General features: G+C 45.6%; 1 protein-coding gene and 1 long non-coding RNA gene across 4 annotated transcripts in view; one reads left to right on the forward strand and one right to left on the reverse strand.

The window, feature by feature from the left end:
- Positions 1-1,401: 1,401 nt before the first annotated feature.
- Positions 1,402-14,369, reverse strand: LOC116646870. The gene is made up of 4 exons (XR_004302232.1): positions 13,884-14,369; positions 8,279-8,411; positions 4,167-4,238; positions 1,402-2,646 (listed from the first exon to the last, which is right to left on the reverse strand). It is a non-coding gene; the product is annotated as an uncharacterized LOC116646870 (long non-coding RNA).
- A 3,538-nt stretch (positions 14,370-17,907) lies between these two features.
- Positions 17,908-24,804, forward strand: part of ELMOD1 (ELMO domain containing 1) — a 66,399-nt gene continuing 59,502 nt past the window's right edge. For 2 of the 3 annotated variants that reach the window (XM_032427765.1, XM_032427767.1), the window contains exon 1: positions 17,908-18,061. The gene's annotated coding sequence lies outside the window, so the exon portion shown is untranslated. The remainder of the gene's footprint in view (positions 18,062-24,804) is intronic. The other variant, XM_032427766.1, reaches the window with a different exon arrangement.

The following is a 24,804-nucleotide window of genomic DNA, read 5'->3' on the forward strand; positions in this document are numbered from 1 at the left end:
TCCGCTCTTCTTTCAGAGTCTCTCTCTAGGGCTGCGACGTGCGACAATCCGACACGCAGACCTGGTGAAGCTCCCGTATATCAACCGTGAGTGGAGTCGCACTTGCTCTATGTGAAACTGTAAACAGAATTTCCAGCATCTCCCAGCCACTCTCCGCCGTGCACACTACATCAGAGGCCACAACACGGGCAGGTTTCTCAAAGGGTGGCCCTTAGACCGGCCGCCATCAGCAACAGTACAGTACCTGGTAAAAACAATCCCAAGCCCCATTAGACAGGAGTCAACTAAAGGCACATGTAAGTTTTAATAGCTTCTCTGAACCCCAGTGGGTTATAGGGTGCATTTAAAAATCTCTGCAGCCAGGGCCTAGCGATCTGCATCCTTAACAAGCCATCCTGCTGCTTTTCAAATGTTCAACCATCGAGGAAAAATTTTGCATATTATTCATCAATATAGAGCTCTTTAAAAACCTGCCCCAGAGTAACAAACAGCCAGGTTTCTAATGTTTTGGGGATTTATTTAGGTGAAATGTTTTCATTTTATAAGGTACAAGGGACCAAGAAACCAAATGGTACAGCACTTAGATTATCAAATTATTACGGAACCTGTAAAATGTGTGTCTCAAAACAGTTCTAATTACTGTCATCTCCATATCCCACTTTGCAGATGTAGCAGCTGAGACTGGTTAAATAGGAGACATTTTTAAGAGAGTGATTCACATTCTGTGTTCTCACAGTTTCATATGTTAAAAGATATCTATCAACTATCTTTTGGCAAGTACTAACACTGAACAGATGTTATTGTTTAACCCTAACAACAAAAAACAACCCTAGGAGTAAGTTTTATTCTCTCAATTTTACAAATATGGAAACTAAGGCTCTACGAGATTAAGCGACTTTCCCAAGATCATGCAGTTAGTGACAGAGATAGGAGTCCATCCCAGTGTCCCTCCTTCTCCAAGCATATGCATTACGCTCAAGGACAGCACTGTAGGAAGATGTCCGTTGGCGTTCTGAAATCTGTCCAAGCATTCTGAGACAAATACAGACATGACAAACATGAAAAATGGTTTAAATGGTTGCATCTTTTAAGCAAGCACATGCAAGAATAATTTACACAGTATAATTTTTAACCTTCAATAAAGATAGTGTGTCCAGAATCCTAATTGCAAGTTTAGATGCTCTCTTGTCAACTTTTTAAAAAGACAAGCAGTATTTTTTTTTTTTTAAGATTTTATTTATTTATTTGACAGAGAGACAGCGAGAGAGGGAACAGAAGCAGGGGGAGTGGGAGAGGGAGAAGCAGGCTTCCCGCCCAGCAGGGAGCCCGACGCGGGGCTCGATCCCAGGACCCTGGGATTACGACCTGAGCCGAAGGCAGACGTTTAACGACTGAGCCACCCAGATGCCCCCCAAAAAGACAAGCAGTATTAATTGTCTTGTTCTCTTCTGTCATTCCAGCCCTCAGCGTCAGAAATAAGATGGGTCACCATAACTTTCTCGCCTATTGATGATCATGGCTTTGGAGGCCATGGTTACGAGGAAGTCAACGAGACCTAGAATTTACTTTTCAACATCTCTAGGAAGCCTGTTGACATTCTCAGGATGAGGAATTAATAATTAATTAGCATTGATTATGGAGCTCTTCATGAAATTTAACACACCATAATGGAAACAGATAGCTTTGAAATATCATTTGAAACAAGAAACTTAGTGAACTTGAATTATTGAGATGGTGATACAGGTAGACCATGATCTCAAGTTTAAAAATGTTTTCCGTGCCTGCCTAAATAATTGTTTGGGGTTTAAGGGTCTGACAGATTTCTTATGTCATCCCTTCTATTACAAATTCCTCCATAGTTTTAAATGCTCTTATTGTAACAGTGGCCTCGTGTTAACTAGTTCTGGTCTAATCCAAGGAGATTGGGGTGGCATGAGACAAGCCTTGGCTGGGAATTCAGGAAACAAAAGGAGTTGGGGATAAATTGTTAAACAAATGGGCGTCTAGGACCTAAAGAACCTCAGGAAGCATAAAGCCGCACCCCGTTCAATGTAGCAGGCACCTCCAGCCAGGAGAGGGCAGCAGTGGAAGCGGGAACTTAGAGGAAAACAGAGAAATAAATAAGAATCCCGGGCAAGTATCCATACTTGAAAATCAGGACCGGGTCTCCAGGGCTCCGGCCTCACTGAAGGCTTCTGGCTGCTATGGAAGCCTTTAGGAGGTGCCATGTCACTGAAGTGATCCCAGGCTTCTCCCACTCAGAGTCCCAACAGAAAGGGTTAGGCGTACTGAGCAGGTGGTAACAAGCCAGGGTAGCAAAGGGTCTCTCAGAAGTCAGCCCAGTTCCTACCAAGGAAAATCAACTAGGCGTAACAGAAACATCAAAGCATTTCAATAAGAAGCAGAATGATGAACAGGGATTCGGGCCATAAGTCATAGAACAAAGCAGAGAAGCAAATCTGACTGGGAACTAAAAATGTGGACAACAGGGGCCAGTGCCAAAGATCTAGGCGGGCCTCCGGTTCTGCCAGGTCTTGGAATGGTGGTGGGGATCACCCCTGGGAGGACTCGGGTCTGAGGTGGGAGGTATTCTGGCAACACACAGCCATCTTGTGTCTGGGGGTAGTTCAGTTTCTTGAGCCATACCTAGGTGGTAATGAGAGCAGCTACGGTTAGATGGTGCAGGTCACACATGCCCCCTTCTCATCAGCTGTTAAATAGAGGAATAAGGAATGAAACCAAGGTGTCAATTAGTTGGATCAAAGAAGGCCAATGAATGTTTCTTCCCAGGAGCTTGAAGAGAGTGTTGCTGGGGCTGGGGTCAGACCTAATCACCACAAGGAAAGATTATTACAGTAAGGAATTCACTTCTAGTACAACATCTTACATTCTTGGTTGTGCCATTTTATAAAGCATGGCTTAGTCTCAAGATGATCTAGAATGGTCATTAGTTCTTCTAGCCAAGTCTATGACAGAGGTGATGGTTGGAGCCTTACATCCGTAGAAACACTGACATGAGAGAAATGGGGTCAAACCACAAATTGAAGAAGAGCTGAAAACCTTTGTTTGGGGTTCTAAACAAAACACTTAGATTTCAGCAATCATTTCTATTTCCTGAGGGAGGATGTGCATCAGGAACACTCCTTCCCTTAGTCATAATTTTCGGTTAAAGCAGCATCGTATCAGGTTGTCTGTCTGGTCCAGAGCCCAGGATGAAGCAAGACATCAGTCACCCATCCTTCTTTTAAGGAACAGGGCCTGTTGCTCAGCCTCAGATACATAGCACAGCTCCTGCTAAGTCCTAAACACTCTTCTCAACCCTCTCCCCTTTCACTTCAAGACCCAAGGTTATACTTTCCAGGTGAGTCAGGTTTGGAACAGGTGCTGCTTGGCAGAGCTAGCCCCCAGGTAAAGGATGGCAAGCAAGCAAAACCAGAGTACTCCACAGTCAGAGTACTCTTGCTTTGTTTCTTATACAAACAGGGCAGGGGAGCCTCCAAGGAAATATGATATGTAGAAATGCCTAAGGAATTTGAGATTCAGACTTTGATCACCATGATCCAGGCCCTTGCACCATAAAACACAGGGAGAACCCTGCCTTGCTCCCAAAAATACTGTGGGGGAGACTGAGGATGCCATCCATTAGCTGAGGTCCTATATGGACCTAGAGACTGAGGCTCCAGCCACTAGTCTATCACTAAAGATGTAGCCACGGTTGACAAAGGTCCAGCCCTATTAAAAGGGGGTAAATGTAACCCCTACCCCTCCAAGCAAGGCAGTTTGCATACCAACCATTGGCCAGGAAGCCAGAGTCCCAAGTCCTACACAAATGCCAGAAGTGGACAACATAAAGCAGCCCACACAGAAGAGAGCTGTCAGGCCTTTAATATGGAGCTGAGCGGTCTCCACCCTCGCTCTACACGGGACATACAGCTGGAAAATGCTCAGACTCCCACAGCTGACGTAGGTCTCCTATCAACAGTTGGGGCTTGAGCTCTTCTCTGCCATGATGCACTTCAACTGGAGAAAGACTTTGAAGCTTTGAATTTAAAAGCTGGGTTACTGCTTCTCTCTCACACCAGCATTGTTTTTCTCCCCCCAGATTTGTGAGGGCTTTTCCATAAATGCTGTCCAGGGGGCTGTTACTCACACAGCAGGTTGCTTACCTCTTGAGGCTAATGATCTTCAGCCTGATTTTCATGTGATCAGGAGAAGAGTCCATGACTAGATTCTAGGACCTAGAAAAATAGAAAAAGTAGGTCAACACCAAATAACTAGCCAGGACTTCTGTAACTCCACTGGGTCAGACTGTCAGTGAGGTGGGCCGCACTGTGATGAGATGTCCTCTGTGCTGGGTCTTTAAGAGGTGGTGCTCCTCACTGAGGAAGGAGATGTAAGGCCTCTGAGCAGCATTCTCCCATAGTAACTGCTGGTCTAGACGCCACAGAGCCCGTGTTATGGGGGTAGGGGGGGGGGGGGGTGGTCAGGGCCTAGAAGGGACAGGTAAGGCTGCTAGTTCACTCATGCTCTTATTTGCAGATTAGGTTGTAAAAAACAACTCTCCATCCCTTAGTGACATAAAGGCCCAAAAGATACATATGCACTCAGGTGCACATTCAGTTAGACTGACTGCAGCTAAGACCAGGAAAAGCCACCAGCAAGAAGCGACAGGACCTCTTCGGGCACCACTGGCAAGGTCTGTTTCCCCAAAGGGAAGATGCAGAACTACCCATCCATCCTCCAGGGTGGCCAGAAGACGGTCCATCCAGAAAGCATGGCAGACTTATCAGGGACATGCAAGCAACCCAAGGTAGCAGAGTCATCCCAAAACAAGGACAAGGAAGAGATCCAGGAGCAGACAATCACTGAAACTCCAGCAAACCATCTTCAGGGAAGTCTACCAGCAGGGAAAAGCCCTCTGTCACCAGAGTTTAAGTCGACTCAGAAGAAAAAGAAGCGACAGGCAGGAAACACTTCTGAAGAGCTCATAGATTAAACCAGATACTGAGCAGCAGGGGAAGCAGCTGGGGCAGGTTTGATCCGACAAGTGAGAGGTCAAGGACTCCAGGCGTGTTCAGAACCTCCCATGTGGGGACAGCCCAAGCCCTCGGCGAGCAGAGATGGATAGTGTCTGATTAAATCACTCCTGGTAGCTCCCGCCCCCTGGTCTCTTTCAACTATTCAACTTTTAGGTTATTAATTCAATTTTCCCCAATTAGGCTATGAACTCTTTGAAGGCCATAGCTTATACTTTTATATCTTACACTATTGCCTCCAGGATCAAGTACTGCACGTAAATAGTGCTAATATATATTTGTGGATCTATTCTGTTCACGGGTTGAAAGGCAGTAAGGTACATCCGAGAACATACTGCTGGGGCACAAGTGAGGAGTATTTCATTCCTGCAAGTCTCATCACCTTTCTGCACCTCAACTGCTTCTCTGTGAAATGGGGCCTTCAGACCTAACTATTGATTTTTCAGTTGGGTTTCTGTGAGCCTCGGGGTTTCTCAGAGATGCGTCAGGTAGTCACCAAGCACAGCGGGAAGGGAGAGCGGGGAGGGACACTGGTTCAGGCCCACGTTATGGACAGCACATCTGCTTCTGTCGGTCTTACATCGTGCGGTTCACAGTAGAAGGCCATTTATCCGAGTTCCATGACTAAAATTTTTTAAAACGTTACCTGACTCAAATATTTCAAAGGTCCCTTTCACTCTAACATAGGGTTTTGCAATTTCATTGACATTTACATGGGACAAGAGGCTTACTAGTAACAGTCCATCCCTGTCCAAGGACTGGGTTTCCCTTTCCTGCCCCGGCCTCCGGCCTCCAGCCTCCACTGCAGCCCTCCATGTCTGCAGAGATGAAACAGACCCGGGCTGTGTTTGCATCAGACTGCATCCCTGATCTGCACTCCTCAGCTCACTCATTTCAGACGCGAACCCCCCTCCCTCTCCTCCAGCTTCTCAGGAACCTAATGGGTGTCCTGACAGGTGGGAAAGGCCCCTGGGCACCCCTCCCTCCACTCTGCATGGACACATCCCGCTTCTCTCAGCTTTTGCCGTCCGTGTAGGGTTCTCACCTCTGCCTCCTCTGTCTGGCATAACACTTGGCTTCCTTCTCCCACTCTGCCTATCTATACCCGAGGGTTCCCAAGAACACTAAGAATTTATGCAGGTAATGTCTCTGGACTGACAGCCTGAGCAGTGGAAAAGGAAAAGTGATGGCAGGAAGAAAGGGAAAGGACAAAGGGGAGGAGGAGAAGGAGGTGTGCGTGGCCTCAGCAAATGGTGCTACGCACTCTTCCTTGCCCTCCTCTAAAAGTCACCCCAAGTTGCCACTAGGCATGGGGCTGCTTCTGACTAACAATTAGTAAAGAGACAAACCCGAATAAAATATGCACTCCATTCCTTATCACCAAATTAGAGTCAGCGCCAGGACTTTGAGAGACAATATCACCTGGTCGTTCAAGCGCACATAGACCGCCTAGAATCTTGCTAGCTTCATGACCTGGACCTCTCCGTGTCTCAGGTTCCTCATTTATTGTGTTGTTTTTTTTTAAGATTTTATTTATTTGACAGAGAGACAGCGAGAGAGGGAACACAAGCAGGGGGAGTGGGAGAGGGAGAAGCAGGCTTCCCGCGGAGCAGGGAGCCCGATGTGGGGCTTGATCCCAGGACCCTGGGATCATGACCTGAGCCGAAGGCAGACACTTAACGACTGAGCCACCCAGGCGCCCCTCAGGTTCCTCACTTTAAAGTGGGAATAATAAAAGGACTCACCTTTATGGTTGTTACGACGATGAAGTGACAGAATGCAAGCACAGTGTTCTGACTTGAGGCTGGCCCACAGTGAGGCCGTAGAGATGATGGACAAGATTCTAAAGAAATGTTTTGCTTTAAGACTTTTCCCCCATCCCCGTCTGCTACACCATGTTCCTTTGTAAATGAATTGGCCCAGTCTCGGGTGGCCTTACCATGCCGACCAGAGCCTAATAAATGTTAATGGTAAGTGACGACAAACGTTGCTTCTCTCTCTGGAGTGCCTATTAAATGCCCTTGCTGTCATGCTAGTTAAGGACTAGTTCCACTTAGGCAAAAAAAGGAAATAACCACATTACAGTCTATTCACAATAGGCCTGTTCAGAAGTTTCAGCCTGGGGAAGCATACAGATTCTATGATTTTATTGTAAGAATATAATAAAATATGAAACAAATGAGCTCCTGTTCATGCTCTTACAGAACTTGGCTTATCTCCTAAGTGTGTGGTCCTTAATTAGCTGTGTGTATTAGAGTCACCTGGGAGAGTTTTCAAACACATACATGCCTGGGCCCCACACCCCAAGGATTCGGATTCCCTAGGCCTAGGTGATGTTCTGGCATGTCTATTTGGGAACTATTTACCCAAGCGATTCTGATGCAAAACTAGTGTTCCAAGTATTCCTGGCCCCCTTCCTCCCATTCAACAAAAGCCAATTTCAACGAGAATGAAAATATCACCCGCAGTTTTGATGGCGCTCTCCACATAACTAGGTGTACTGGGAATTTCTTAGCAAATTCTCAGATCACAGAAGAAAATGTCTGTAGTTCAATTTCATCACAGAACCATGGAATCATGTTCCATGAGGACTGAGCTACTAGGAACTCTTCTAGAGGGTTGTTCTGCCATTTTAAAGAGAAAAACAACAAAACAGAGCCTTTGTGGATAATTTTGCAGCTCACTCCTTCACCTGATGTTTTGAGCATGATGGCCTCGCTGTTGCCCCTTTGATTCTTCCCTTGGGGGCTTCTCCCCCTACTTTCTTATTTTTGGGTGCTTGTTTACATTCGTATCTGAGGCACCCAGTCACGCAGAACTTTGATCTAGAAACAACAGTGGAACAGGGAACAGGAAAAATACAATGAATTTTATTCTATGTAACTGTTTTTTTTTTTTTTAAAGATTTTATTTATTTATTTGACAGAGAGAGAGACAGCGAGAGAGGGAACACAAGCAGGGGGAGTGGGAAAGGGAGAAGCAGGCTTCCTGCCGAGCCAGGAGCCCGATGTGGGACTCGATCCTGGGACTCCAGGATCATGACCTGAGCCGAAGGCAGTTGCTTAACCAACTGAGCCACCCAGGCGCCCCTCTATGTAACTGTTTAACTTTGATCTAGACACAAGAGTGGAACAGGGATCAGGAAAAATGTAATGAATTCTCCTCTACTTAACTAATGCATGTGTTTTACTTTCATAAAAGGATAGATGTTATAAATAAAAAAGACATATTGGTTCACCTACTTGTAGCTCCTCAGCATTGAAAGTCCTCCGAATTACCATTGGCTGCTGCTCTGCCTTTAAGAAGTGTTGATAATCTGGCCATCTGTAGCCGCTCCTTCCATACCAGCTCTAAGGAAACACTGGCTCAAGTGATCTAGCAAACAAAACAGGGATTTTAAAAGAGGGCTCTATTTCCTCGCAGAGTCAATCACAAATTTCTCATCTCCTTTATTCCCAAATGCACAGAAATCTATTAAATCAGAGACGTGAGAGCCCCCCGTCATTTTAGTTGAGTTAGTATGTCAAGTGCTTACAACAGCGCCTGGCACATCATGAGAGCAATGTGGAGATGTCAGTTATTTTTATTATTTTGCGTTACCTTCGGGTATTATTATTATCCTGGGGCTACAACTAATTTTTGGGACCCAACTATGTGGACTCTCCCTAGAAATGTGTCTCATTTATAGTAGGCACTCAAGAAATGCTTGTCAAATTTATAATGAATTTGTAAGTAACGTTTTTGAACTTCAGAGACACTCCACAGAGGAAATGCCCTTTCTACAATAACAAAAGAACAGGTACGCTAAGCCTGACTGTCATGTGGGATTTCAAGAGCTGCAAAGTCAAACCTTCAGAGGCACATCACTGCAGACTGCTCTACATTGTGACTAATATACTTAAATACGAAATGTAAAGACAGCTTTTTCCATGAGCAGCACACCCACACGGCATGAGTCACAGGGCAATGTCGTGACATGCCACTGAGCTATGAGGAGACACGCTCGTGGACAGAAAAGTTTCCTTGTGTGTAGGAAATTGCTGGACGTTACTAAAGAGGGATATACTCGGACGCTCCTTCCGGTGGGCTCCCCTCAGGAATCTGTCCATATCGCCAGTCCACCACTTACTCTTTTGCATTAAATATGTCTAGGGGTGCTTGGGTGGCTCAGTCAGTTGAGCGTCTGCCTTTGGCTCGGGTCATGATCCCAGGGTCCTGGGATCGAGCCCCCCACGTCCAGCTCCCTGCTCAGCAGGGAGCATGCTTCTCCCTCTCCCTCTGCCTGCCGCTCCCCCTGCTTGTGCTCGCTCTCTGCCTCTCTCTCTGTGTCAAATAAATAAATAAAATCTTAAAAAATATATAAAATAAATAAATAAGTCTGTTTCCATGACTCTTTTTTTGCTACTAGACTGCTACTATTTTTGAGGCTGGTCCCCACAGTATTTATCTTCACGTCCCCATTGCCCACCAGAACCTAGCACATAGCACTCAATAAATCCAGCATGAAGATAGGATGTCATGGTAATCTTTTTTTTTTTAGTGTGCATATTAAATAAGTAGGAGAAATATCTCCATGTATATGGTAACACGGCTTCTGAACCAAAAATTGAGATTCATCATCTGAAACACAATCTGACAGTGAGAGAAAATATTTGAAATCTGGAGTCTCAGAAAATTCTGGACAGGAGAATGCCTTGTCCATGGTATTCATTTACCCAGCCTCCCCTCCTTCCCTCCTCTCCATTTATCCACCCATCTGTCCACTTATCCATCCATCCATCCCTTATTTACTCAAAGTACATTACCAACTCATACTTCCAAAATGGGTTGGGGAGAGGCGTATATGTTGCTTTTGACATTAAATAAATACATAGTCACAAAGATTGCTTTTTTTGTTTGTTAGTACATAATTTTTTGCTAATAGGTCACATAATATAGGATTTAAATTAGTGAACATGTTTTATTTTATTTTTTAAAGATTTTAGTTATTTGAGAGAGAGAGAGAGAGCACGAGCAGGGGGGCAGAGACAGAGGCAGAGGGAGAAGCAGACTCCCCGCACTGAGCAGGGAGACTGACTCAGGGCTCGATCCCAGGATCCCGATCATGACCTGAGCCAAAGGCAGATTCTTAACTTTCTGAGCCATCCAGGCACCTCTCTAGTGAACACATTTTAAAACCTTCACCAAAACTTAAAACTTAAACCAAATTCTTCTCCACCACATAGATAAATATCACAGAAAAAGCCACACTTTATTATATTATTCCCTCTTACAACAACAAGCTGGTAAATTCTGAAGAAAAAATAAATTTAAAACACCAATGTCTATAACAAATTTGATCTTCAGTATTGCCTCACTTGAAGATGAATGAATTACATCAATTTTCAGGAGAATCAGAATTATTCAGTTATGAAATAAAAACATTTCTGCTCCACAGACACAAAAAAAAGCCTTTAGGTTTGATGTTGATTGTGAGGTAAATAGTATATTCAAGGTTAAGGCAAATGGTACAATACATATGTGGGGTAAACATGTGGATATTTTATTGGAAAATAGTTTGGAATAAAACAACCCCATAAATTCCCAATATGGGTTGGAATGAAAAACTTGCAATAATGTTATATTGTGTAATAGCTAATTGTTAGAATGTTTCAGTTGTAGCCTTTCAATAATTTAACATGACCAAGCCATCTGTTTTAAATATAATTTTGCCAGAGATTTTTTATCTCTATGTTTTAATTATTATTTTAGGCTATACATCCAGCAGAATTCTTTTTTTTTGAAGAGAAAGAGAAAGAGAGAGTGCAGAGGGGGGAGGGGCAGAGGGAGAGAAACCCAAGCAGACTCCCCACTGAGCGCGAAGCCCCACTCCAGGCTGGATCTCACAGTCCTGAGATCACGACCCTGAGATCACAACCCTGAGATCACGACCCAAGCCGAAACCAAGAGTCCGTCCCTTAACGAACTGAGCCAGTCAGGGGCCCCTAGAATTCTTTTAAATAAACTAGGTCCTAATTCAAAAATTTTCACTGTATTCACGAAGAGTGCTCCCAGAAGTCAGCAAAATGCTGCCCACTGGTAGTTTTACCATGTAAAGAACATAACATGAAAAATTATTTTGATGAAAACTATATGTGAAATTAATTGTTAAGAAAGTACAAATTTAAGATTTTCCATATGCCTCCTGACCTTCACTCACTTCTTTTTTTTCCCCAGTGGAAAACTATGTTCTTTCTAGTGATGAGAACTTTCTTGTTCTTCTAGGAATGGAGACTTCTATCCCCAGTGAATGAGAAACAAGGAGCCACTTCTTGCCATGTCGGCCACAGCCTTCCTGAATGTGCCCTCCTAGCCAAGGCCAGAAGTAGCAGGGAGCTGGACACAGCCGCACACGTGCTGAGAGCCCTGCTGATTCCTTCAAGTCTGACCACCGGAGCCATGAGTTCTAGCTCTGAGCGGTCTTTGAAGAGGCCATAAGCAATATAGCCAATTTCACTATTCCACCTAAAACCATGTTGAACATGGTTCCAACCCTGGGATCAGCAATGAGCAATTTAAAAATTTAATATGCCTGAGCCTCCCTTCCACCACTACTGAGATCCTAGAAGTTGGCTGGGTTTTGACCAGCAAAGGAAATGATGTCATCCAGAACCATGTCTAGCCCAGCACCATCCACAAAGCAAATGATATTCCCATTTATTTTTACATATTCTAGGTCATGTCGTTTTCAACAGATGCATTTTTTAATTTGTTGTCCATGGAAAATGTGTGTTTTTGTAGGTGTCTTGAATTGTCCTGGAAGTTTATTGTGGCATCCAACAGATGACTTGTCTTTCCACAGTTTCATCAAAGGGCTTCCGTGCAACTAAGTAGCATAAATTTTCAGGAAGAAATTACACAGGTTCTTATTGTATCGCAGCCTGGTTTTCACAGACCCACAGAAGCAAATTTTCTCCCATCCACTAAACGTGACTGTCCTCAAAAAAAAAAAAAAAACTTCAAAAATGTTAATTTGCTCCTTACATATATTCTAGTATAGAAGCTGCTACCGATTAAACATCAATGCCCCAGGTCGAGGCTGACCATCAGTAAAGGCCACTGCAGGTTGGGCCCATTAAAGTTTCCAAGTAGGAGCATCATCCACAGTGTCAGTCACAAAATAGTCCGACTTTTACCTCGCTATCTGACGTGAGTTTCTTGCTCTTGGATTCCTGCAGGATCTGCCGTCTTTCAGAGATTAACTAAACCCCCTTGGACTTGGCTGACCAGAGTGGGGGCCTGGGCACCAGGACTCACAGATGTTTTCGGCCCGCGTGTCCCGGGACAATGACATCTCAAACAACAACCAGGTCCAGGGGAGTCTGACGGGGTGACTGAGAGGGGAGGAGAAGGACGTTTAGTAGAGATTTAATCCTATATTAGCAAAAACCTGGAGAAAAGGCCCACACTGTGTGTGCGTGTGCGCGTGCGTGCACACACAGGTGTTTATGCCTCTGTGGATATGAGCTCCTCAAGATCACACACAGGGCTTTATCCATCTTTGTCTCCCCAGGATCTAGCATAACATATTATATACACTAGGTGTTCAATAAATGATTATTAAGCGGACTGCATTTTGAAGCAGGGTTTAGGCCCTGGAAAGCCCTTTCTGTACCGTATCCTAAGACTCCTGCCACAGCAGCATGTCTCAGAGCCTTAGTGTATTTGGTTTCAAGCGTTCTCCGGCATGACGATTACCTCTCATACAATCCCGGGCACAATTTTATCCACATAGATAAGGCATATACTCCACATAAGTTGGAGGCACAGTGGGTCCAACTGCCATGTCAGTTTTGTACCCAGAACTCCATAGGCTTATAAAATCCATTCTATTAGGAAACAGAATGGCCTTATATTGATTTCTAAACTTTACACAACAATTAAGCAAAATGAGACCAGGCCTAACACTTTTTAAGCCCAGAGGTTGCCTTTCCAGTCTCATGATGAAGCCAATATATACAACACGTACATCTCCTACTACCAATTCTTCAAGTCACAACATGAAGACCAGAGCTAGATTAAAAATAAATAAATGGGCCATGACTTCCACTCCACCCACAAAATGGTCCGGGCGGGAGACTCCTACTGGCCTGTTGCTCAATCGAACCTTGCTGAAGATAGAAACCTCTGGGTGGGGAGGTTTTTATTCAAATAGATACCTAAGGATGATGTTACATGAGAGATCTCCTGAGCAAGATAGCACACCCACCTGCCTGGGAAAGACAGGAAAGACTGTGTGTCACCTGTAATGAGCTGAGGTGGAATCCCACAGATGAGAGAGCGCAGCATCCGCTCCCTCCTCAGCTCCACTGTGGTAACCGGGGCAGGCTTTAGTGGTACAAGTCTCTCCTCTGTGGACCCTCCCCGCTCATTACACCCAAATGCTACCTCAGATGGTCTCAGGTCCTTCAGCTGCCACCCCCATTGACCCCATGGTAATCTGTTCAATACGATTTGTATCCAAAAGTAATGGAGCTCCAGTCATGAGTAACATTTATTGAGCACTATGGGCTAGCCACGATGCCAAGCACTTTACAGATCACCCATGTAATCCCACCAGCAACACTATGAGGTAGACGTTCTTACTGTCATCCTCGCTTTAGACAGGAGACTGAAAACAGCGAAGCCTAGACCCCTGAATTCCCAGGCTGGTGCTTTATCATCGTGTAATATCGCTGCAGCAAGTATCACCAAATACTTTACTTCCTTCGTTGCAACAATTAATTGCTGCCAGACTCCCTGAGCAAGGATCCCCATGGTTTGGAAGCCCGTAAGGACTTCCTGGATCAATCCAAACAAGGTTATTACCTGAAATTCTATACGCCGCTCTCAGCATCCTACTATGCTATCAGTCAGAGTCCTCCGGTGTTGATGAACTGACGAGAAATGCTTCATTTGCCTGTGACAAAGCTGCATCTCAGAGCAGTTTTCCTTGAGCAGTGCCCAGCTGGTACTCTACTAAAAGATAACAGATGTCTGATGATGGAGATATTTAGAAGCAGAGCATGAGGTCACACATCTTGGTGTACTTACAAGCTTGGCAGTTGTAACTGTAACCATGATGAAGCACAAAGGAAATGCCTGGAGATGGGAGAGAGCCGATGAGGCTTCTTTAAAGAACCCCTGAGAGCGTCACATCAGCCAGTCATTTTTAGACACCTTAAAGGGGCATGGGTGTCCAATCAGGCTTCCCAACAAACTCTGGGTATGTTCATCAGAAGATGGAAGGTGGTTGAGAGAGAGAAGGGAAAGAGAGAGAAGTTGGGCATAGCTGGGAGAGAGTGAATAAAGATGGAAGAAAATAGTCTACTGATACAGACTAGCATCAAGAACAAAGATATTCACTCTGCTGAGATTGAAGGGGAAGAGCTGGGGTGGTGGGGTGGAGGACATAGTCACTGTAATGAGCTAATTCCTAGGGTGATGACCCTTGATGGTCTCTCTTCTCTGGGGCAGTGGGGAGAGCCAGAGGTACATTGTTCAACACACAGCTGGTGGGGAAGATGGGAAAGAGAAAGAAGTTTAAAAAACAGTTGCGGTGGACCAGAGGAAACAAGAATGATACCGATTTACAGAGAATACGTTGTGGCTTTCGTTATAACACACAAATTATTTCATGAATTAAGGTTTTCTTCAGAATGCTCTGTGGACCCTGAAGGGAAGAGATCTGTGGATTTGTGGCAGGAGGGGAAATTAGTAGAATAGAAAAGGGTGAAACTGAGCCAAATCGTAGGGTTAGTAGAAAGAGTAATTAGAAAAGAACTATAGTCTGAGGAAGCAAGAAGAGTTGAGAACCTGTACACATTCATTCATTCATTTCACAATCTTTTATTGAGGATCTATTGGATAATGGTCATCTGCTAAGTGCTGTCTACATAAGGATGAGTGAGATCCTGCCCCAGAGTTAAACCTTAAACAGTGGCAGGGCTGTCACTAATGGCTATGGAATACATGTATACACGTATACTTTGGAAAAGTTGGTTCTAAGTGGTGCCAAGTCTGTCTCACACTCAGACAATAAGAAAATCAGAGAAAAAAGCTTGAGTCATTCAGATAGCAGATAGATCCAAACTGTCAAATGACGTCCAACAGAGAATAACTATTGACATAAATAGAGGCCAAAGATCATGAGAGGGGAGGGACTGGGAGTGCTGCGTGATCCTGGAAGAGAGGCCTGGGACTCAGGAGAGCTGGGAATCCAGGTTGAATCCAGCCACAGGAAATGCCGTTCCTTGAATTTAGAGAAAGGATATACTTTTGTGTGGGGGCTAAACTCTCTGGCTTTCCCCCATCCTCTTCCACTCTTCATACGGGATTGTAGGAACCTACCTAGAATGGTCTGGGATTAGGACTGTTTTAGCTGAGGGAGTCAAATGAAAGGAGTAAAAATCATTGCTTCCGCAACAACCAGTCAGGGATCCATGTCCATGTAGTCTGGTCAGCCCAGGGCCAATATTAATATTTTTATTGATGTTTTTGGAAGGATGAATCTAGACTGTATACATTAATCTGATGAATAACACAAAGACAAAAATATACATGGCCTGTGTCCTTGGTGATTATTTACCGTTTAGGTGTTTATTGCCTATCTTCTTCAAATGAGACTATAAGTTACATGAGGGCAGGCACCCTGTCTGTCCTGTGCGTTGCTATCTTCCTGGTGCCTGGAACGGTGCCTGAACCTAACAGTCACTGGGGAGGTTGTTTTAGATGGCTTTGACAATGCCACTAGACGGTGACACACGCAGACAGCAGGATGACAGCGGAGTATTAACTCCGCCGTGGGGTTTGGGGAAGTCTTTGGAAAGAAGGTGGCATTTGAACTTGAAGAGTGGGTAGGACTCTGTGAAGTGGAATGGAAAGGGAAGAGTATTCCAGAAAGGGTGGGATACCATAAGTAAAGGCACAGTGTCATGAAGAAAATGATATGTTTTGGAGATAATGTTTACTTTTTTTTTGGACAGAGAGAGACACAGCAAGAGAGGGAACACAAGCAGGGGGAGGGGGAGAGGGAGAAGCAGGCTTCCCGCTGAGCAGGGAGTCCGATGCGGGGCTCGATCCCAGGACCCTGGGATTATGACCTGAGCCGAAGGCAGACACTTAACGACTGAGCCACCCAGGCGCCCCAATGTTTACTTTTTTGAGAGAGAGAGAGAGAGAGAGAGAGAGAGAATGAGTGGGGGCGGGGATGCAGAGGGAGAGGGAAAGAGAATCTCAAGGAGACTCCACGCCCAGCACAGAGCCCCACGTGGGGCTTGATGCCACCATCCTGAGACCATGACCTGAGCTGAAACCAAGAGTCAGATGCGTAACTGACTGAGCCACCCAGGCACCTCTGAAAAGCTTACTTTTTGAACATCAGTACTTTTAAGAGTGGACAGTATTATGCAGAGTAAACTTCCTTCCATACCTTACTTTGTGCAATAGTTGTGAAACAAGGACCACAGGGGAATGCAAGTCAATAAAACACTTTTAGAAGACTATGGAGTGAAATTCTTATGTGGATAATCCTGCCCATAGTGAATCACCCCTCTATATGGCCTTGGTCTAGCTTTTTTCCTAGAGGTTTATTCAAGGAAGTAGGAAGAAACTGGAGAGTTGAGAGAAAAGGTAACAGTGGCTAATATTTTTTAACAAAAAGTTAGAAAGATCCAAGTTTAAGGTTATTTAATGTGAAGAGGCAACACCACAAATGTTCACCATTTCAAGATTAGCACTGGCCCGCCCAACCTGTCATGAGAACAGATCAGCAGGTGTGGAACCTCAGAGACTCATTTGGTGAACACCTACTGCACAGCAAGAGCTCTGCCTACTTGCCGCACCCAATCCTCACAACAATCCAGAGAGGTCAGGATCACCACCTCGGGATGACTACAGAGGCCCAGAATGGTTAGGGAACCGGGGTGGTAGGTGAAACTGAAATCCAGGCCGACCTCGAGGCTCACCCTCTTTCCTGACCCCAGGCTGCCTCTGACGTAGGCAGCGTTTTGCTTGCAATATAGAGAAAACGTTCTTCATTCAACATGAAGCACCACACCACAGAAAGGCACAGGTTTCGGAGAGTGTTAAGTGAGTCATTCTGGGCCACTCCTGTTGCACTGTGAAGCAGCGCTCCCTAAATAGCCCCAGGCCGCGGTGTGTATCATCCATCCATTACAATTCACCCCGGGGTGAAGATATTGTTTCGAAGCCCTGGTTGAAATGCAGATATGTGACCTGGGAGGACTGACAGCATCTCTCAATTACACCTAATTAAAGAGCTGGCTCTTGGAGAACTTGACCCGACTGTCCAGGTGTCGGAAAAGGCGGGTGCTACCCGCGCACCCCGGAGGGCTGGTCCCCAGGCACAGGAAGGCAGGTGGGACGTGCGTGCCAGGATTGCGGGAATCACTCGGTGAGGCCGCAAGGGCCGGAGCTGAGCTAAAGCAAACTTTGCCTTCTGGACAATTCTCTGGGGAGCAAGCGAGAAGCACACCTTGCCCCTCATTGCAGGGCTCTCTGCAGGACACGCTGACAGGTGTCCGGGTCCCCGCGCCTCCCGCGGGTCAGCCCGGCGCGACCCAACCGGGCCACCGCGCCCGCGTCCCCGCTCTGGGCGCCAGGGGCGGTCCCTCCCCCGGCCCCGCGCCCCCGGCTGGGGACTGGGCATGCTCAGTCGCCGCCCGCGTCGCGCTCCCAGGGAAGCCTCCGCACGCCCTCCGCGGGCTGCTCTCGGTCGCCTCCCCGCCGCCGGCCGCCCGGGTGCCTCCCGGCTCGCTCCGCTCCCCGCGACCCAGATTCCTGGCCCGCCCCCGCCCCGCCCCGCCCGCGCCCGCAGCCAGTGCGGCAGCCGCGGCCACCCTGTGCAGCCGCGGCGCGGGGGACGGACGGACCGCGTCCAGCGCCGCCTCCGAGCGCGCAGCCCGAGCGCCTGCGGAGGGCGGGCATGGAGACCCGGCCGCCGCGCGCCGGGACCTGCTGAGCTTCCCGCCGCCGCCGGGGTCCGGGTGAGTCGCCGCGCCTGGGCCGACCCCGCAGGGGCAGAGGGGCGAGGGGCGAATGCCCTTGGAGAGCAGGGGGGTGGTGACGAGGACGCGGCACCCTGCGAGCTGCGTTGCGTCTGGGGCGCAGCCGAGAGGTCAGGGCTGTGACTAGAGAGGGGCTGGAATGAGAGTGCGCGCTGTCTCGGTGCAGGGGCTTCGGGGGGCAACCAGGACCAGGTACCCAGCGTCATCCTTTCCCCCTCCGGCCCCCCCAGAACTAACACCCGCGGGCTGCGGGGCCGCGCGGGAGGCCGTTTGCGTCTCGGCCCGGACGCGGGTCACCTAGCGACCGAACGGGGGCTCTGGAGGAGACATCCCTGGCAGAGGCCAACATGGGAGGCGGGGACGCCGAGGGCGGCCTGGCCCCGGCGAGTGGCCGACCCGGGTCCTGCCCCCCCCGCGCCGCGGCCTTGGGCCCCAGGGGCGGTGCGGGCCTGCGGGGCAGGGGGTCTTCCGCGCTGCGGTCCCCGAGGGGCCGTCTGAGGGGCTCCTGCAACTGCCAGGAAACTGCTCACTTGGAGAGCATCTCTCCTTCCCGGGCAGGTAGAAGGAACGGGCGTGTGGGGAGCGGCGGGCGGCGGACCGCGGAGTGGGGCGGCGGGCTGCCGTCGCGAGTGCCTTCTGCCCCCGAGCGTGGCCGCGGGCCGCTCCTGCTCGGCGTGCTCCTGCTCCAGCTCTAAGCGGCGAGTCCGCTCACACGCCTTCTGAATATTTCAGGAACGACCTCGCAGGCTCGCTTGCTCCAGCTCAAGTTCACCGAGGGTGTCTGTCAGCCCCGCTGCACAGCCGGGCGGAAACCCCGTGCCTTAGCTTTCCAAATGTCCTCCCTGTCTCGCACCGACCGGGGAGATGCCGCTCCTGACCCCCGTGAGCTTGGGCATGGCCCCATAGACTGAGCGTGTCATTTGGAGAGCCCGGTGGTGGGCAGGCGTCCAGGCATTGTTCTGCATCTCTGCAGTGTGCGTGCGGTGCCGGCAGCTCGCCTGACAGCCGTCCCCAACCGGAGCTGCCAACATGGTGGAAAGCAGGTGCTGGTGTCGGGATCAACGTCCTAATTCATTATCCCCTGGTGACACCGGCAGGTGCGGCGGACTTAGTCATTCTCCCCTAGAAGCTGAAGCTCGGGTCAGTCCAGCTGATCTGAGGAAGGTGCACTCCGGTATCCCTCTCCTTAGGGACGCATTTCTCGCTCCTTGTTGCTTTCGTGGGAATAAGCAGTGAGCAGTCCCTGTCAAGCACACTGAAAGAGGAACGCATTAATGTGGGAACTTTCAGGACGGGAACACGCCGTCCCCTTCACGCCCACTGCGCCGTCACCGTCGGTAAACCCACGCACACAGCAGTTAGCACTCTCCCACGGTACTCCTTTGCAGAAGAAACCTGCTTTTTTCTTTCCTTACTGAGACAGGTGTGTCTTTCAACGACCTGGGAGGAATTCTTCTGTTGACCAAGGTTTCAAGCCTCCAAGATTTACAGGAAACTAAAAGAGGCAACTCTTTCCGCTTTCCAGCCCATTCACACTGACGCTGAAGCGCTTGGGTTTACAGATGTTCCCATTTAGGGGCGCCTTCTCCAACAAAGACCCACTGCAGTTACATCACAGCCCCGGCTCCGCCTGCCGGGCTGCTTCTCCCCAGCCTCTGAGTGAGGACAGTATGTCTCACTGTGCTTGATTAATGAAGAAAAGCCCCAAAATGAAAGACTTACTTATTTTCAATATTGTGTTTTGCTGGCTTAATTGAAAATATTAAATTTTTAAAAATTATTAATTATTAACACATGTAGATAGGACTTGACTCAGGCATAGTAATAACTGAATATCAGCTTTGTAAGAGATTTTGAGCAACGCTACAGTGTTCTTTCTGCTAAAATTATTAACAGATATTGGAAAGGAGTTATATAAATTAGTAAAATAAATGGAAATTATATAAACAGCATTTCCTAAAGCGTGTTACTGAGATGTTCAGAAAGAAACCCAGCTGCAATAAAAGACAAAATCTGCCCAACTGAGAAGTTTGCAGAGCTGGGACACAAACCTCCAAGTGCTCTAAAGAAGCATCTTTAGAATTTTTAAGGAGTCACTGGTTGAACTGTCAGACTTAGCAAGTAAAAATACAGGCTGCCCCGTTAAATTTGAATTTCAGATAAACAATGAATAATTGATTTTAGTTTAAGTATGCCCCATGCACTTCTTGCGACATACTTATACTTAAAAAAATATTTGTTGTTTATCTGAAACTCAGTTTTAATGGAGCAACTTGTATTTTATCTAGCAACTCTAGTCACTGGAAATTTCTCACTCGTTTTTGGGTCACTTATGGGTTGAAAATAAAGTGGAGCAGGAATCATATGCTGTTCTGCAGACAATCTGGGACAAGCTCATTTCTGGTTCAAGCTATTGAAAATAACTCATGCTTAAAAGTTCGTAGTTTCAGTTCAACACATATTTGTTGAGTACCTCTGCTTGCTAGGCTTAGTGAGAGGTGCCAAAGCTGTGAAGATGAGTAGGGGCAGTGTGGGGGGGGGGGGGGGGGGGGGGGGGGGAGATCTACGTCATGAGACATGAAACTTGCTACGCCAAGTGGGCCTAGGAGCCAGGCAGCAACACTGAATTCTGCTGGGCAGCTCCAGTCGGGGAGTGAGATGACCAGCACTTTTGAGGGGCCTTGAATAAGAGAGTGAGATCTTATCCTTATTCTGGGAGGAAAACAACCCCTGGGTTTATAGCTAGTGGAGGAGAGCCAGAAGTTGAAGGGTCTTACTTGAAGGCTTCAGTTAGAGGACAGAGTGGCCTGCTGAGGAGGGAAGTGAGAAAGAGATTCAGAAAGAGACTTTAAAGAGTTGCTGATGGGAGGGAGCAGAGATGGGACAAGTGCAGGGCTCGCTAATGGGTGAATGCATCTCATTGCATTTAAAAAAGCAGTTGGTCTGCCCTTTGCCTAATACCCTAAGTCCTGCTTCACTATTCCGCTACCGTCCTGGTTTCCTCAGGTAAACAGTCATCAAGTAACACTGGAGTATAGCGTTTTATAGTGTTTGGTATGAAAGTAGATGTTTAAGTGTAATATTGAGATGTCTATCAATATTCAGTTGCTTCTGGCATGAACTTCTGAAAAAGGATTAGCAGATGTTTTGGTTTTAGCAGATCTACTGCCTCAAGTAGGAAAAGATACTAACTTGCAATCATTTTCTGATGTTGTCCAGCTACCTTTAAGGAAGCATATTCTGATGGTGGAAAGAATGTAGATTTTACAGAAATAGCACTGTGTGAAAATGACTGACCATATGCTTGTAGTACCAGAGAGTACCTACTCAGAATATTCCAAATGCAACTAATTCCAAAAAATAGCACACCACTTACATTCGTGTCTGAAAACCCTGCGGGTGCCTTCACTATTAATCAGCACAGGCAGTTTCCAGAGAAGTTAAAGATCAAACCAGTACAGCCATGTAGAGAACTCAAAGATTCCGATTTGTCAATCTCAAGCAAAGGACACAGGGTGCCATTCTAGATAGCACTTCTGTCAACAAATCTAGTTATCTGAGGGACCATCTTCAGAAGAGGCTCATATGTTTGAGTATCCAGATGGTTAAATTTCCACTTCATATTTTATAGTAAGTCTTAAAAATCATAAAAATTACTCTATGCTAAAATGCATAATGAAGTAGTTAATTAGGGTCTTTCTTATCAAAGGATTATCCTTTAAAATAGAGCAAAAAAAAAAAAGTTCTATTTCAGGTATTTGTACCGCTCCTCTTTGTAAGTGTCTGCCAAACGTGTCTTGCCTTATAATTCTGATAGATGAGAAAAAAAGTGATCTAGGACATACTGAACTTACTAAAATTTCCAGGCAATTAGACCACAGGTTTTATTTTCAGCAAGATTTCCCATGGATATGGCTTATTAAAGAAAGGCTTACTGCAGTGGTCTCTAATGACAGCTTATGTGCACTATCACCCCGAGAGAGCTTTAACTGAAATTGTGTGCTCGGTTCACATTCTAAGTCCTCAGTAAATACTCTGAATTTAAAGAATCTGAAGACAGTGTGTTCTTGCCTCCCAGGAGCTTTGAACCCTCCAGCACACTTACGCTGACCACAAGCAAGTCTTATTTTACATCAGTTTCTGTGCTATAAAATGAAAGGCGCATTTAAAAAAGAAAATTATGCCAACTCCAATCCTCTATGTCTATAAAATAAATGTTAGCTTTTACTACTGTTTTAAGGGATAAATAACTTCATTTTCAGGGTAATTAGACAATTTGTATATTGTCTGTGTACCCTCTGCTGTTTTAGACACCATTGAAATAATTCACAATTTGCTCTGTTTCATTTTTTGCTTTTTCGGTACAAAGCAAGATGATTGCGGTAAATGCTTAAGAAGAGCTTATTAAACCCCTTTAAAAAATCAGTCTCAAACAAGCTAATAACTGCAGAACTCAAAGGTCTTTACATAGTTTTTAAATGTAGTTTCCATTTTAACTATTGATATTAGGACTTGGTTAATGAGAATGCTTCGTATAAGAGCTTATTTCAGCTGCAATAACTCTCCCTCCTATTTCCCTTGTACAACTAGATGGCAAAAAGCTGCTATGTGTTTTGAAGGTTTCATTCATGGTGAAACTAACAATTTATTTATCCCACAGCTGCTTTTTGGCTTAGCAAATATCAATGACATCATAAACTCTGTCCCCCCCCCCTTTTTTTTTACATCACCAGTTGGCATTATAAATATTTTAAGTGTAAATCGATCCCTGCAATGAATTTACTATACAAGTACATTTCTTCCTTTTTCCTTCAGAAGAAGAATAAGAATGTTCCACCCTTCAGAATTTAGAAGCCAGATTTTCTAAAGATTCTACATTCCAGTAGAACACTTTAATTTTAATTAGATTTTCTTTGGTCTTAGAATCCATTTAAGTTAGCAAAAAAACTTAAAACAATTGTTTTAAAAAAAAAGTTAAATCATACATTCTCTTAAAACGGTAAGCATTTATCAAAGTTGTTTTAATTAAAATGTGCATTATGCTCATCATTAATTTTTAAAGCCTATATTAAAATGCCTAATGTAGAATTTTGACTTTCATATTGACTCATATACAATGTCTACGTAGCCCAATAGTAAACCCAGCATATGAAAATCAAGACTTACAAAAGGACTGGGTTATAGTTTTTGCTTCACTGAAGAGTTTTGTGTTGAATCAGAAATTTCTCCTACTGCTCTTTTAAATTGTAGATAACCAAGAGTATTTAAAATAGAGCCAGACCATCAGATTTTTAAATCTTCACAGTCCTTTTGGGACGTATCTGTAAACCAGGCTCTTGAGTAATCTTTGTGGATGAGATACAGAAATGAGGTCTAGGATGTGGTCTAATAGCTGGGTTGATCAGCTGTACCCAAAGAATGTTCATAGGTGTGGAAGCCAACATAGAAGGTGGTTCGTGTTGGCCTGCTTCAGAGCTCTTGCCTTGACTCTGACATTTCTACAATTTTATCAATGACTCAGGTATACTTAGACTTTATGTATATTACGTTTGCTGATGATGCAAAGCTCAAAGCACTAGTGAATTTGAATGACAATCACTATTAAACTTGATATCCCTGAGCCCAGAGCAAGGGCTGAAACTAAGACTATGTTTAAAAAGAATAGATGTTGGCTTCATTTAGGTTCTAAAATCAGCTGCCCAAGGACATGGAATGGAATTCCTAGCTTAACAGCAGTTTGGGTTGTAAAAAATAGTTTTAGGTCACTTGAGTATTAACCAACAAGACAAAAGAAATTAATGCTATCTTTGGTGAGATTCATAGATGAATAGAGTCCGTATCAGAAACAAACAATATAATACACTATACTCAAAATGATGCATTGTGGACCACCTGTCAGGGATGTAACAAGGGGGACTGCCTTTGTTGGTATGGACGCTGGATCACATGACCGTAAAAGCACCTCTTAAATCTGATGATGCAGTTCAAATTGAGCTCCCAGGCACCTATACGTGAGTCTGCCAATGTCCAACTCAGCCCGATTCAGTAATATTTATGTAACATGCAACTATTATACATCCTTTTGTTGATTTATAGTGAATATCTATCCTTATTCTTTTCTACTTAATGATTATTCCCTAGGTAATTAATCAGTCATCACTTAAAGTAAGTGCATCTATTCTGTGACCACCACTGGGTTAAATTTAAAAGGCTATTTCCAAGTATTCTTTCATTATCTAAGATCATAATTAAAATTCCTAGTTCAAAATGATATGTATTTTGAATAGCCATAAAATAGGCATGTGTCCAGGTTTTAATATAAAATTGCACAGTACACCTAATCAACTTCGACAAAGATGGAAGGCGAACATGTGTTCACTCCGTGTACTCACTGTGTACTCCACTACTCTACATTGTGTTTTGGCTTTCAAAAGTATTTCTTTATAGGGTCAAGTGGACACTTGTTCCTTTTTTTTTTTTTTAATGTTTTATTTATTTATTCATGAGAGTCAGAGAGAGAGAGAGAGAGGCAGAGGCAGAGGGAGAAGCAGGCTCCCCGCCTAGCAGGGAGCCCGATGCGGAACTTGATCCCAGGACCCTGGGATCATGACCTGAGCCGAAGGCAGACGCTCGACCATCTGAGCCACCCAGGCGCCCCAACACTTGTTCCTTTTGAACGCTGTCATCTGAACCCCTTTCCCATGTTGGGGGCTCTCCCACAT

The sequence above is a fragment of the Phoca vitulina genome, unplaced genomic scaffold (assembly GCF_004348235.1).
Source record: "Phoca vitulina isolate PV1807 unplaced genomic scaffold, GSC_HSeal_1.0 scaffold38, whole genome shotgun sequence".
In the NCBI taxonomy this organism is placed as follows: Eukaryota; Metazoa; Chordata; class Mammalia; order Carnivora; family Phocidae; genus Phoca; species Phoca vitulina.